Consider the following 15,488-nt stretch of genomic DNA (forward strand, 5'->3'; position numbering starts at 1 on the left):
TGGTTCTGACTTCATCAGCAAACTGAATTTTAAAAAGGACCCAAACAAATGGGATACTTCAAAATAATTTTAGTTATAAACCTAACATTTTCAACATCTGCCTTAGGTCAAAGTTTGCAAATCATGTCCAAGTTCCTTCTGGCATCTACCTCTAGGTCTACTTTTACTTTTCGGTGCTTCACCCAGAAAACCCCTTCTCCAGGCACAAAATCCTCCTCCAAGAAGAGCCAACATCTCTGGACTTGTTGACTTTAGCCCTCATTTTCTGCACCTCTTATTGACTTCATCAACCAACAAACCTGTGAGAACCTACTTTAACACATTAAGGTTAAAGCCTTTCTTAATGGAATAAATATATTTAAAAGGACAGTTTTACTTAAAAAAAAAGCCCAACAGTTTCATATAAAACATTATTTACATTCATTTATGTCAGTTTCATTTCATTTTTGGCATATCACTTGGTGAAAACTGATAAACTGTGCTACAATATATGTATACGGGTCTACTTCTAATGATCGAAATCCCACTTACTCAACTTTCTTAACGCTGAGACAACTTCACCGACAGCGCATTTAAACAAATACTAAGATCACCAACTGAAAACTCCAGGTAAGTAACCACTTGGCCACCATGGTGAACTTTGCCCATTTCCCCTCTGTAGTGCCATCTCGGAATTGGTATATTTAGTTGGGGGGAGTGGGAGGCACAGACCCCACATAGGGGGGTGTGGGAGTGAAGTCCCCCACATAGGTGAGTTTAATTTGGTTCAGTTTTTATTCTACATGTTGGTGCAGACAAGTGGTAACTTACCTGGAGTTTTCAGTCGGTGATCCATGTGTTCATTTAATGCAATTTCAGTGATGCCATCTCAGCATTAAGAAAGTCGGGTAAGTGAGATTTCGATCATTAGAAGTAGACCCATGTATACATATATTTAATGTGAGAGAGAGAGAGAGTGAGAGAGAAAGAGAAAATGTCTGCTTATATAAATAGATAGATACTGTTGTACTTAAAAGATAGGATCGTTCTGTGTTATGATAGAGTGATTCAAAGACCATTGTACTGCTACAGCAGTATGAAGCCTCCAACAAGCATTACAACAGCAGTCTTGCTGGATATTGCCCCATGCAAATGTGGCAATCCAGGGGCATAGCTAATGTAAATTAGCCATATGCACACCCCCAGAACTGTACACGCTGACTGGATTAGCAATGTATAGTGGTTCAAAGACAAGCTCTACTATGCAATTTCTTGAATGAAGATGTGGGAATGTACATAATCTTTTTACAGTTTACACCCACTGCTGCCTATGGCAGAACCACCTAGTATGCGGCTCCTAAGAAAAACAGTCAGTAAGCCACTTACTTCATTTGCATTCTCTCTAGTTTGTTTCTTGTTTTTTTCCCTTCTATAACTACACAGTTGGGGCTGCTAAACTGTAGGTTAATCTTATTGTATAGGTTTGGGGTAGCAGTTGTCCACAGTTACCTATGCAGCAATTTTAATAAAGGCTGAGAACTGCTAGCTGTAGAGAGAGGAATGGGATATGCATTATCATATAAAACTGCAGGCAGTAATGCTTTATTTTAAAGAGCCTGGCAGGGAAGGTTAGAGTGAGCAGAAAGGGGAGAAACTATTGGAAGGATCCGGTGATGTGCTGAAACAGACTATGGTACACTGGCATAGCAATGGTTATACTATACTGGTTTTAACATACATTTTAAGTTTTTTGTAGCTAGTTCTGTTTGGAATCCACACTTGCAGGGCGCCTGGTTCTTGGGTAAGCTAGGAACAGGAGTGGGCTTATTACCTAAAAGACAAAGAAAAGAAGAAGGACATTAGCTAGATAAGTGAAATGAAATGCATGTTAATGCTAACAATAGTATTACAATGTACAGAGTGAGGGAGATGGTAAAGGTTAGTGGAGAACTGGGATGACAGAGTTGGTGAGTTAGAAGGGTGGTGGATGCAAGAGTCTATGGAAAGACAATAAAATGTGATGTAGATGTCAGGAGGTCTGTGGGAGAGATCGGTGTTACAGTAGAAAGTAAAACAAATAATATACAAAGCTGCACTGGTATATATTGCAGTATGTAGTAGGCAGGAACAGTCAGTCAGAGGGTAGAGAATTTTGACTAAATAAAATTAACCGCAAACAGGAAGTAATGTAGGTAAATCTATGCTGGAAAATACCAGTAGTAACAGCACTATGCAGTAACAACAACCAATAACAGATGATAGTAAATAGTGCTTTTTAGCCAGCAAGCTATACAGGAGGTAGAGAAAGGTCCAAATCACTAATAGGAAACACATAATAGATGGCAATTACTGTACTTACACAGATGCACAAGTCACATATGTTAAAATGCCATAACATGAACTTTGAGTTACTTTGCAGTAACTGCGGGGTGTGTGTGTGTGTGTGTGTGTGTGTGTGTGTGTGTGTGTGTGTGTGTGTGTGTGTGTGTGTGTGTGTGTGTGTGTGTGTGTGTGTGTGTGTGTGTGTGTGTGTGTGTGTGTGTGTACTTGCATGTGTGCAGGTGCCTATCCAACAGTGTAGCATGGGTTGACAGCAGCAACATTTGACACAATTGTTCCAAATGTGTTAAATGTTCATTTCAGAGAAATGTGTTCATTGTTTAGCTCAGAATTGTGCAAATGAGTTGCTAATGAGCTTTTGCCAATGTGACTCTTTCATGTCTCAGAATCACTTTTTGTTGTAGGGCAAACAGAATTCAACAGCAAGGCACTAATAGTGTTACAGCAATAAGTTCTCTGAATACCCCCAATTATTTTTTGCACTCCTACATTTTTTCCTGCTTTATCATGACAAAAGTCTTTCTAAACTATTCATAACTTGTAGGTCATCCCTATTTTGGCAGAACTTGGAGCAGTGGACGTGGAACTGGTTCCCTGACAGTTAAACCTGCCTGAAAATGCATGATCACACACTATCTAAACTGGACACACTGGACTAAAGCCACATTTCTTTGGAACCTCTATTAATGACCACTAAGAAAGTGATTGGTGACCTTCTAGCACTATATGGAGGTGAATATTTGCACTGTAGCTGGGTCAAATTTTAGTCAGTGTTTGAATAAAGAAGGTCCTTATTTCCATCTTAGAAGATGTGCATCCCTTAACAGTAAATAGATGGGCAGCCCTCTTAAGTCAACATGACTGCTGTAAACTGCACCCCAGACTTAGTTGCCTCTGCTGAAGTTACTATGAGGAAGATTGCTGATAGATAAAAGGGAAAAGATAAAAAAAAAAAAAAGAAAAAATGCTGTTTTTCTTCTTCCTGTTTTAAGAGACAACAGGTGTGTCAGTAGGAGCAGTGAGCAATCAGCATATGAAAACACAGATAGACAACCTGAAATGTAAGCTTGTAGGTGTTAACTTCATGTAAATGACTAATTGTATTATTAGAAAGGGAGGACATATCTAATCTTCTGTCATTTCTCAAGCTCAGCTTTTTCCCTTACTGGTCCCAGAGGTAGAATGACCTTAGGGTCAGTGGCAAACTGGAATTGTTTTACCTTATCATATGTGGGCTATATGCTTTCAGGTCATACCTGTCAACCTCTTAACACAGGAAATCTCGACAAAGCCAAAAATAATTGGGGGGAGCCCAAAAATAGGGACACATTTTAAATATTCCTCTTATAAACTTAGAAAGTTACTATTATGAAATGTTTTGTCTTACCATGCATTTTCAGAAGGACATGAAGTCTGAAATTCAAATGTCTATCATTATTTCATGAATTCGGTCCTCACATATTTGCCAGAAAACCACACATTTTATGGGGAGGGTAACAAACCAAAAATATGAGGCAAAAATTTGGACAGTTGAGAGGCATGTTTCAGGTAATTCCAGTCTTCTCTGTCTTGGAGAATGTTAAGGATTTTGATATTTAATAATTGTGTGCAGTATCTGTGTTACAGGATTCACTAATTAGAGAGGGGACCCTGTTTCTGTACAAATTTTTATGCTTGATTTACCATTCTTATTAGGACAATCCACATAAATAGGCAGTTTTGTGAATTTAGCATTATCAAAGTACACAATACATGGGAATTAGTTTTCGGGGTCTATCATATTTCCCATGTCATTCCACACCTACCAAAGTGAATCAGGAAATGGCAAAAACAAACTGGTGGGGTTACTATGCGCTAAAGGCTTAATAATTACATAGTTTATGGAGCACAACAATTACACTCTGAATTGGGAAAAAGACATTTTTGTTAAACACCTTTCTGTCTTAAGAAATGTGATTAATAAAATTTTGTTAAATACCTTTCAGCTCTTTTAAACTCTAGTTTCACACAAGAGAACATTGTCAGTGTCAACCACAGGACAGCAGCAAGTAACTAAAACAGCTTTGAAAGCTGTAATATAATTTGTGCTACCAAACTTCTTATTTATGTGTGGCAGTGTGATATGCATTACATTTTTTCCATGATCAAAGATAAACTTCACTTCTGGATGCTATCTGCGATACAACAATAAGCCTGTTACAGCTTTCAAAGCTGCAAAACACTTTGTAGTCCTAGACTTTTGCCTTTAACTATTAGTACATAGAAGCAATTAAAGCTTCATGTGATACAAATAATTAAGAGATAAGCTCTCTTATCATAACTATTTGTTATATATTCTCAGCACAGATGCTGAGATTTCTCTCCTGAGCTTCTCTTCACCCCCTTCTCAGAGTGACTTTCTTGATATCCATGCCTCAAAACACATAACAAGTTGGTTTTAATCAGAGACATGGTCATAATACACTATTCCATTTAAAGTAAATGGTGTAACCATCCATTTAAAAGGGATAAGATTGCAAACTTTGTTAAGAAGCCTCATACATCAGTTCACTGCAAGTAATGAAGCTGCCAACTGTGGAATGGACAAAACTAAGCTGTTGGTAGGTCAGAGGGACATCCTCAGATCCTCTCTCATTTAAGGAAGGTAGTAGAGTAGCAGTCTTATTTAGCAGAGCCCCTCCCCAGTCAGTGCCATGGCCATACTTTAAGACCCTTTAGTGAGGTTTGCAATAGTTATATTAGAGTGTCAGTTTCAAAGTTTTAAAATTTACAGCCTGTATATACGACCTACCATTAAGTCCACAGAAGTCAAATCAGTACAGTGCCTCAAGGTTTTTTCCTTGCATCTCCAAGATTAGGGGGTTGATTCTGAGTTTTTGTTACTGACTGCGTGAAGTTTTTACATTCTCAAGTACATTGAGTAGTTTTTGTCTGGTACTCCAATTTTCTCCAACTCCCCAAAAACCTGCTGGCTGATCAATTTCTCTAAAAAGTATCCACCTATATTTTGCATTTATCCACAGCCTTGTGGCTCAGACTATCATTGAAAAGGGTATGAGAAAGTCCACTTCAGGTATCTGGTCAATGAATTAAAAAAAACTGTAATATTTCTCATTTTATTTGTTAATGAATTCTTCCAAGATGCCCTCTAAAATATTACATGGAACTCTACTCCCCACCAAGTTCCACCACCAAGCATCAAATCTGGAAGAGTTTGGGGTAAACTACCCTTATCCAGGTAAATCTTCTAATTAGAACTCTTTACAGTAAGATCTTGCCAGAGGAACTGGAGGAAGCCCAGAGGAAGTTTCCTTCTAGCAATGATGGTGGCCCCAATGCATTGTAGTAGATTTCTTCAAGGCTTATACTACTGTTTACACTAAGCTTTTACTAGAGGTGAACTTCAAAGGATTTTTATTTATTTATTTTACATTTATTTATTTTACATTTGTTGACCGGGCTGGTCCCACTGGATATATTTCCATTTTCAGTAGAGGCCCGGGGAGAAAAGCTCCACATATAAACCACAACCAAACAAAAATGTTTACAATATACAAGAAAGATATTACAATTTAAATTATGGGAAGACTATGAGACACATTACATTAATACATAATGCACCTTACAGATCATTTTACAGTATGAATATGTAGGGCCAACCCCAACACATTGTTAATATACATTCATATCCTCGGTTATTCTAGTTTATTCCAGACAGTTACTATTTCCAGGGGGTTAAACAGTAACAGTAGAAAAAGGAGGCAGTATAAAGAGATGGCAGGAATACTACCTTCAGGATACATTCATAGCCTAAGTAGCACAGATAGCTTATAGGTGCCTAAGTAGTAGAGATAGCTTATAGGTGCTACTAATTCAGATGAGTAGACAGCAAAGAGTGGAGGAAAGTAGGAAGTCAAGAAATAACAGCAGAGAAATCCAAAGGATTAGACTGGGTAACAGCAAGGTTATAGCCATTGAGTTTTAAGGTATTTCTTAAGATGCCTATATAAGGATGCCTATTTCCCTCAGAATTCCCCGAATCCTTAAAAGATGCAGTCATGTCAACAATCCCCAAACTGAGGAAAGACCTTTCCCTTGCCTTTCTTACCAAACAATTTTTGTCTTAAATGCAAATTGTTGTTTACATTTACTATTGAAACCAGATTTCCCACACTCCTGAGATGTTCTTTTTTGACTTGATTGCTTGTACTGTTTTCCCTACATTTCACTCAGTGTTAATAATTAATATCATATATATTACAATATGATTATCAAATATATGGCACAACCTTCGTGAGCATTTTGCAACTTTATTGCTTATTATTTAGTATTAGTGCATATTGTCTATATCGGTATTTTTAAACCGCTGGTCCAGCAGAAATTTCCTGCTTGTCCATGAAAAAGTTATTGCCCTTATATACCTGGATCATGTAGTGGAGTGGAGTGGGACAGTGTTGCCCGGACGACAAGTATAGAGCATTTTTAGGTTAACGTCACCTTCTCCAGCAGTGCTTTTTGGGATCTGTAGTTCCAACATATTTCTTATAGCAAGCTTTAGAGCCCAGCAGAAAGATGTCACTCATTTCTGATTAGCAATCACCTTAGTGTGCACAAAGTGTTAATTGGATATCAAAATAGTTAAAGATAGGATGCTACACATTCTAATAAACTGTAGTTCCTTAGGAACAGTAGACTACTGCAGGGACAAACTGATATAAAACCACTACTACTCTACTCCAGAAAAAGCGTGTAGTTACTTGTTCTGAGTTTAATTCTAAAAGTCAGGCTCTTTAGACTTCAACATTCTGTGTGAAGCACTTAGTCAACAAATGACATCATTCATTGGTTAGCCATCAAAATAAGCCTACCCCCTTCCGTTTTGTCTTGGTTGTTATTCTGAGGTAAATGTTTATATTGCCCAGTAAATCATATACATATGTAGTATGATATGTATGCTACTTTTTCACACCTGGACAGAGTCTGAAATAGGTCTGAGTGAATCAATGAGCTCTCCATTTAACAAATAACTTGTAACACATGACCCAACATCTTGTATTACTTAAGAATGTGCTAGAACTGCTGGTTTCCCCCATTAGCATGTGCTGTCTGAAGGATAAGTCTCTCTCATTACTTAGTGGCTTCAGTCCTCAAAGATTTTCCAGAAGAACTCAGATTTTATGAGGAACAGTCAAAGGCCAATACTAGAACTATAAGGCAAAGTCAGGTAGTGCTGACAGCTGTGAGGAAACCTGAAAGAAAAAAAAAATCAGGTAATCTTAATGGCAGCAAACAGATACTGAAAATGAGAGCAGAGCACTCCACAAACGTACATTATAAAGGTTGTAACAAGCCCAGAACCCTCATATTATACTGTGTCTCCCAATTGATGCAGAGTACAATGCCCTGTCCAGAGGTGGTGACAGACCTATAGCTGTCAATCTCAGGTACAAATCTAGAATTAATCAAAGATAAACACTGACAGTACTTAAAATATTAGAACCATTAGCTTGAGACATTGACAGAAGATAATGTGAATTGGCATGCTGTTTTTAAATAAAAAAAGTCTATATTAATGACAATAATTAGGATTAAATATAATCCATCACTCTTTCTCTAAATTTCCAGTGTGAAATTGGTGACTGTTGAAAGGTATGAAGCCAGGCAGTTACTGCAAATGGTCAGCTGTGGTCAGTGTACCACTATGTTAATCAAATGTAAAATAAAATTAATCTCGTGTTCCAGATCCAATGTACACTTGAGTTAATCGGGATGGAGAGGGCAGCGAGCTCAGTAACACATTTGTTGTATTGATTCGTAAGGGATGTAGAAGTAAGAAAAAACTTTACTTAACCAGTACTCACGTACCAGGAGAAATGGTAACCCTACTCTTCCACACAGTAACAATCACCGCCCTTATCACACAACCCACACTAAACAATATTTGCATGTAACAAGATTGCACCCCTAATCCACTGTGCAATACCAAATGTGAATTGTTTACTTTTTTTTGTCCTTTAATAACAGAATACCACTTTCATAGAATAGAAAAATGGGCATCCATTTAATGTACAGTAGTCTTCTTCTTCTTTCGGCTTTTCCTGGTTAGGGGTCACCACAGTGGATCACTGTCTGCTCATGATTGGCAGTGGAGTTTTATGGTGTTGAGTTGCCAGCCCGGCGCCCAACCTTCCACAGAAGGTACACACACGGACGTACTCACGCCTAGGGCCAATTTAGTGTGTCCAATCCACCTGCAGCATGTCTTTGGGAAGTGGGAGGAAACCGGAGCACCTGGAGGAAACCCATGCGACCACAGGGAGGACATGCAGACTCCACACAGAAGGCACCCCAGCAGAGGATCAAACCGGAGAACCTCTTACTGTGAGGCAGCAATGCTAACCGGTGCACCAATGTGGCCACCCATTTAATGTCTAAAAGAAAAAAAGATAAGGAAATTAGACTATCAGCACAAGTATAATGAATTCAAAATACTAAGATTTATACTACTGCTTGACAAGCTGCAGCACAGCTGAAATTGGAATGATACAGAGTATATTAATATAATCCCTACACAAGGATGGCATGTAAATTTGGGAAGCATTTTATGTTTTTCACAATGTAATATAGTATTTAGTTCATGCAAGATTTAATTAAGATGTAGTTAAATGTCCCAAACAAAAGGAGGAAGCAGAAACACATAGATTCGAAAATTTGGGAGAAATAAAATACTATAGGTGGTGGTGTGTAGGGATACATACTATCCCCCAAGGAACTATGGGGGGGGGGTAGGTTCACTTCTTTGATGATAGTACATTGTTTTGCTAGTATTGCATCAGCTCACCTGTCGAAAACATGTGTATATTGTTTGCAAACACTTTGCTGTGGTATTTCGGAAAGCAAGTTATTTATTGTGTCATTTTGCTGTAGAATTTTAAACCCTACAAAATGGAAATAAACAACAATACATTTTAACCTTCTTTAAAAGCGAAAACAGTAGTCAGAAGAAAAGTATTGATGTCACCAAAAGTAAGCCAATTATGAGTGCTTCAAGTTTAAAAGAAACAGTGAAAAAGAAATGTGTTGATACTTCGGAATGTGCGACAGAAACAAAAATGGAAAAGGAAACTTTGTTAGGCATTACGATAAGGAGTACTTAAAGCTTGTTTTTACTGTAGCCCCTGGCAGTGAACTATTGCCATGGCCCTTGTGTGTAGAATGTTCTGAAATTCTGTCAACGAAGCTATGAAACCTTCCAAACTTGCTTGTTATTTGCATTCGAACCATAATGATTTTATTGAGAAGCAACTGGATTTTTTTGAAAGATTACTCAATCAGATGAAAAGTTAGAAAATTCAAACGAAGAAGATGGCGACTAGTGACAAGTTGTTGCTTCAGGCATCTTATTTAGTTGCTCTTTGATTATCAAAAATGAAAAAAAAACATTCACTACTGGTGAAGAATTAGTAAAGCCTTGCATCTTAGATATTGCTTCAGGAAATTTTTGGCCCTCATGCTGCTCAAAAACTTGAAGCAATACTGCTTTCAGACAACACCATTCAGCGGAGAATTGTTGATATAGCCAGCAATACTGAAGACCAAATTGTAGAGAGGATAAAGAAATCAAGATGTTTTGTGATTCAACTTGATGAATCAACTGACGCAAGTAACCATGCTATTCTACTTTGCTTAGTAAGTTATAGTAAAGATGAAGACTTTAGGGAAGAACGTCTTTGTTGCCTTGATTTACCTGGAAGGACCACTAATTCAGAGATATTTAGTGCTCTTAATGAGTATTTTCAAGTGCAGGGCTTAGACTGGGGGAAGTATGTCGGAGTGTGTACGGATGGTGCTGTGAGTATGATTGGACGTCACTTAGGGATAGTTGCGAAAATAAAGGACGTTCCACATCCAGAAATGTTGTCCACTCACTGTATGATTCATTGACAGCACTTAGTTGCAAATATACTTTCTAATGAACTAAACACTGAGATGAATGACGCAGTGAAGATCATAAATTAAATTTGCAGTTGAGCTTTGAACACTAGGCTGTTTACGACACTGTGTGAAACTATGAACTCACAACACTAACATCTCCTTCTCTATATGGAAGTGAAGTGGCTATCGAGAAGAAGAGTTCTTTCATGCCTTTTTGAACTGAGAGAACAAGTAAAAACAGCTTCTGTGAGAGTGGAACTCTGCATTAGTAGAGCATTTGTTGGATTAGAAATGGATGGCTAATCTTGCATATATGGCAGACATATTTAGTCTTTTCAACGATCTTAATATTTCTCTTTAGGGGGTTTGCACAAATATTTTTACAGTGAGAAATAAGATGGATGCGTTCAAAAAGAAACTGGTTCTCTGGGATAGTCACTTACAAGAAGAAGATATAGAAATGTTTCCAATTTTGCAAGACTTTTTGATTGCTGCTGATGTCAACCAGAAATTCAGATTCAATATAATAAGTCAACATTTAAGGGTGTTAGTCCAGAACTTTGACCATTATTACGCTGTAAATGAGGATCCTCATAAAGGTAACCGCTGGATTAATAACCCCTTCATGGAAGATGTCAACTCATGTGCACTTAATCATTGTGAAATAGAAGATTTGATCGGGTTATCTTCTGATGTCACTCTGGTGTCCAACCATAAAATGTAATCATTATCACAGTTTTGGATATCACAGGAGAAAGAATATATATCTGTCAGTTACAGAGCTATTAGAGTGTTAGTCATATTTTCTACTACCTATTTATGTGAGAAGACTTTTTCAACCCTAGCACTGATAAAAACCAAACAGAAAAACTGAATGGATGTCAGTGGAGCACTTTGTCTCTCTGAAACAACACTGCAGCCACGGTTATCAAGTATTCTTGCAAAGAAGCTACAGCAGATTTCACACTAACTTTATTTGAATTTAACATAGCTCTCTAAAAAATTCAGTTCTATTATGTTATATTCAATTTCAGTTTTTAAAAAATTCAGTTCTATTCTATTATATTCAATTTCAATTTTTAATTCTTTTATAAGCATTTTTTACTGCTCAGTTTCTGGTTATTTTAGAGACTTTTGATTTTATAGTATTATATTTAAAAACTAAGACACAAAATACTATATAAATAATGTTTTTTATTTCTGTCTTAGTGGTCCCCAAAATAATTCTCCTATTTTCACCGGTCCCAAAGTGTAAAAAGCTGGAAAACCACTGGTCTATATGATTTGTAGTATCTGTCTTTCTATACTGTTGCTCAGGTCATGGCTGAAAAGGATCAGATGACCCACCCACCTCCACCTGAAAGAAAGTAAGGAAGGAAGGAAGGAAAAAATTAGACAGACCTACACAAGCACTTAGGTCACTAAACCACAAGTACCAGTATGACTTAGTCACAATCCATGTGTGTGTGTGTGTGTGTGTGTGTGTGTGTGTGTGTGTGTGTGTGTGTGTGTGTGTGTGTGTGTGTGTGTGTGAATGACCTGAGACTGTCATCCCTAAACTATAAGAAAAGAGACATGATGGACATCTCTGAATATGTGTTACAGGCTGGATTGAGCCTCACATTGAGCAACATGCTACCCTCAACAAGAATAATACCACAATACAAACAGAAAATGATCGACTTCGAAAATTGGCTTAGCTACTGGTGTCATTTCAAGGGGATCCAGTTTTTGTCAGCCTGGGACAACATGATCGACAGACCATGCTGCTTTGCCAGAGATGGTCTGCACCTGTCACTGCTATGCTTTCGAATACTGGCCAAAGGCATTAGCCACCCCCACAGTGACATTTTTATTCAGTGTCAAACCAACAGACCTACCAACATAACAAATTCTGCTAATGCCAAGCTGGAAGGTACCACTGCTCAATGCTAGGAGTCTTAACAAGAAACTGCACTCCCTGGAAGATGTCCTTGCCCTAGAGAATGCTGACATCTGTACAGTTACAGAGACATGGTACAAGGCATCAGAAAGCACCCCAGCAGTACAAGGCTACAACGCCTGTCACACATTCAGACCACCCTCTAAAAAAAAAAACAAAAGGAGGAGGTGTTTCCATTTACATAAAAAAAAAATCACACCTCTAGATTGGTCAAGCAGGATGACTCGCTTGAGCTACTCCATGTCCAGCTGACCATGGGCAAAATCCCCCACTATATCATTGCTAGCTATAGGTCCACAAGCATAAACCATTAAAACCACTATGCATACTCAAAGTTACTAGAATCACTTACCATTCAGCCGCACACACTACTCATGGGTGATTTTAATCACCCCTCCATAAACTGGGAAATATATACAACCACTAACATGCAGAACATGCAGGCTAAGAGAGTCCTGAAATTTGTCAGTGCAAATGCTCTGGAACAACTGGTCTGCACTCCCATTAGGGGCTCAAACATCCTTGACACAGTACTCACAAACATGGGGGAGTGTTGCACCCCCACAGTGTACTGTTCTCATTGGTAAGATCAGATCATAAATCAGTCTTCTTTGAAATATATGTAATATTAGAACCTACAGTAAACCCTAAAACCTAAAGAATTTTTCCAAGGTAAATTACCTTCTATTAAGTGATATCATAAGTAATTTTAAAGCTCCCACTAACCCCAAAAACATGGAGGCCTATGCCCTGTACAATCACTTAAACAACTGAAACAGCAGTGCCAAACCAAACTAAACCCAGGTCTAGCTGAAAAAACAAATCACTCTGGTGGACCCCTGGCATAAACAGACTATACAAAAGAAAGAAGAAATTCCTGTCTAGAAGTCAGTGGGAGGGTGCACAATAGAGAAACAAAATCCCTCAGTCTCAACAGACAATTAGGGAAGTAATCAAGTCTTCAAAAGCTAAATATGAAACTAAAACAGCCTTCCAAGCAAGGGATAACCACAAAACATTTTTCAGTTATGTCAGAAATCTTAAGGGAAAGACTTAACAATGTGCTAAATTGACTGTAGATGGCACTAGCTATACTCATCCAGATGAAATAGCAAACCTTCTGGCTGATTCAGCTCAAATTTCACATCTTCGTCACCTCCAGTCACTCTCCATGAAATACCCCCCTACCATTCCTTTGCCTGTTATTACAAAAGAACAGATCATCACTGCATTCGCTAAAGCTAGAAACATGGCATAAATGGGCCCTGATGGAATCCCATGGTGCCTATTAAATAGCTTGAAACATGATCTAGCAAATCCACTCAGATCTGTATTTAACCACAGTCCCCAGACAGTCTGTGTCCCACCAGAGTGGAGGACAGCAACAGTCATCCCTCTGCACAACAGGGGACCATCAATGGACCCAGGAAACTACTGACCCATAAGTCTGACTAGCCTCATATGAAAGGCTATGGACAGGGAAATCATGCACCTGATTAACAATGACATGGGAAATCTCCAGACTCTAGACCTAACCATGTTCGGCTTCATCAAGGGTAGGTCCTGCCTGCTCAGTTTGGTAGACTTCTTTGTGACGGTCACTAAGGCCAAGGATGAGGGTAAGACAATGCATACCACCTACTCTGACCTGGCCAAAGTATTTGACACAATACCTCAGTCGGGTATTACAGAGAAACTCACAAAATTGGGCATAAACCTCTGCATTACCAGATGAATAGCCAAATGGCTTATAGCTACTACATGTGTTGTTAGAGTGGGGGAATCCACATCCAGCAAGAGGCCAGTACCACAGGGTTGAGTGCTGGGCCCGCTCCTGTTTGGAATATTAGTCAGATGTCAAGGCAAATGTAGATGGCCTCTGGCTGACCAAGTTTGCTGATGACTGCAAGTTGGGGGTAATCACTGACTCCACAAATGATACTAATATCGTACAGAAAAGTCTGACACTGACTAAAGAATGGTGTCAGAGCCATGGCTTCAAACTAAATGGAAAGAAGTGCATAATAATACCCTTCAGGAAATCAAATATCCCTGCAAATTACAACACTGACAGCACCCCCCCCCCCAAGAGTGGATCCAGTGGCGTGAGATCTGGGTACTCAGATAGATAGTAATCTGAAATTTGACTACCACATGTCCACAGTGGTGAGGAAATCCTTCTATATGACTCAGCTTATAAGTAAGGGCATGGCATCCAGATCTAAAGATGTCATAGTACTACTGTACACAGCCCTCATTGAACCAATAATCGAGTACAATGCACCCTTTGGCATGTACCTCACCAGGCACTTGCAACAGTTGGAGCATGCTCAGAGATTTTCACCAATAAATAGACAGGGTATAACCAACGTGTCATATGCAAGCCGATTAAAAGCCCCATCACTGTATTCAGTTTCCTGCTGATTACTGAGGGGGGGTGATCTGTGTCTGACTTACAAGGCAGTCTCTGACCCAGCCCTGATAGAAATGCTGTATATTCCCAAAACAAACTGCACAATGGTTACCCGCTCCAAATATCTAAACCTGATCTCTGACATGAACAGATCATGTTGGAGAGAAAGATATGTGTCCCAGAGATTGCCTCTCGTCTGGAATATGCTTTCTATTCACTTGAAGCAGTGCCTTTCCCTGATCATCTTCAAGTGCAATCTGGAACAATGGATGGGAAATCACAAATTCACTCCTGGTGGCACCCATGTCCCTTATGGACAGAGGCAGTCTGTAAAAATACACAAAACCCTGCTTGTTGAGCCTTGTTATCTTTCTCATAGGGATAGAAAATTTGGTAACATCAGGGTAAAACTAGCAAGGCTTGTGAGGGTTCTTGAGCCATTAGTCAATATATATATTCTGACAAATCTCATCTCTATCCATTCACCCATCTAACAAAAAAGGAGTAACTAAGATAACAAAGGACTATTTACAGAGCTCCAGTAATTTTAGAGTGCCATTCAAGTTATGTGTGTTTAAAGAGTAAGCATAAGCTCTAGCTATCCCAGGGCTGGATGTTTATTTACCTGCTATACAGATGCATACATGACTACATTTCATGCATGCACAATATGTGACCTGTAAAAATAACCTTTTGGTGCATGTGATGCCATGTGAGAGAAACTAGTTTCAAATGTGATGATGTCTGTACTTGTTTTTATGCCTTTTACTAAGGTAACACATTTATAAGCTATATACATTCATAATGTCCACACCAAATGGTCAACATTATGTATGTCGACACATTACTATGAATGTGCCGAGAATAAATCTTGGCACA

At 38.6% G+C, this 15,488-nt stretch overlaps 1 non-coding gene across 1 annotated transcript; it reads left to right on the forward strand.

The window, feature by feature from the left end:
- Window positions 1–8,825: 8,825 nt before the first annotated feature.
- LOC122817447 lies at window positions 8,826–8,931 on the forward strand. Its single transcript, XR_006367264.1, has one exon. It is a non-coding gene; the product is annotated as a U6 spliceosomal RNA (small nuclear RNA).
- Window positions 8,932–15,488: the final 6,557 nt, after the last annotated feature.

This window comes from Protopterus annectens, chromosome 12.part0 (assembly GCF_019279795.1).
Source record: "Protopterus annectens isolate FY-2018-M chromosome 12.part0, PAN1.0, whole genome shotgun sequence".
NCBI lineage: Eukaryota > Metazoa > Chordata > Ceratodontiformes > Protopteridae > Protopterus > Protopterus annectens.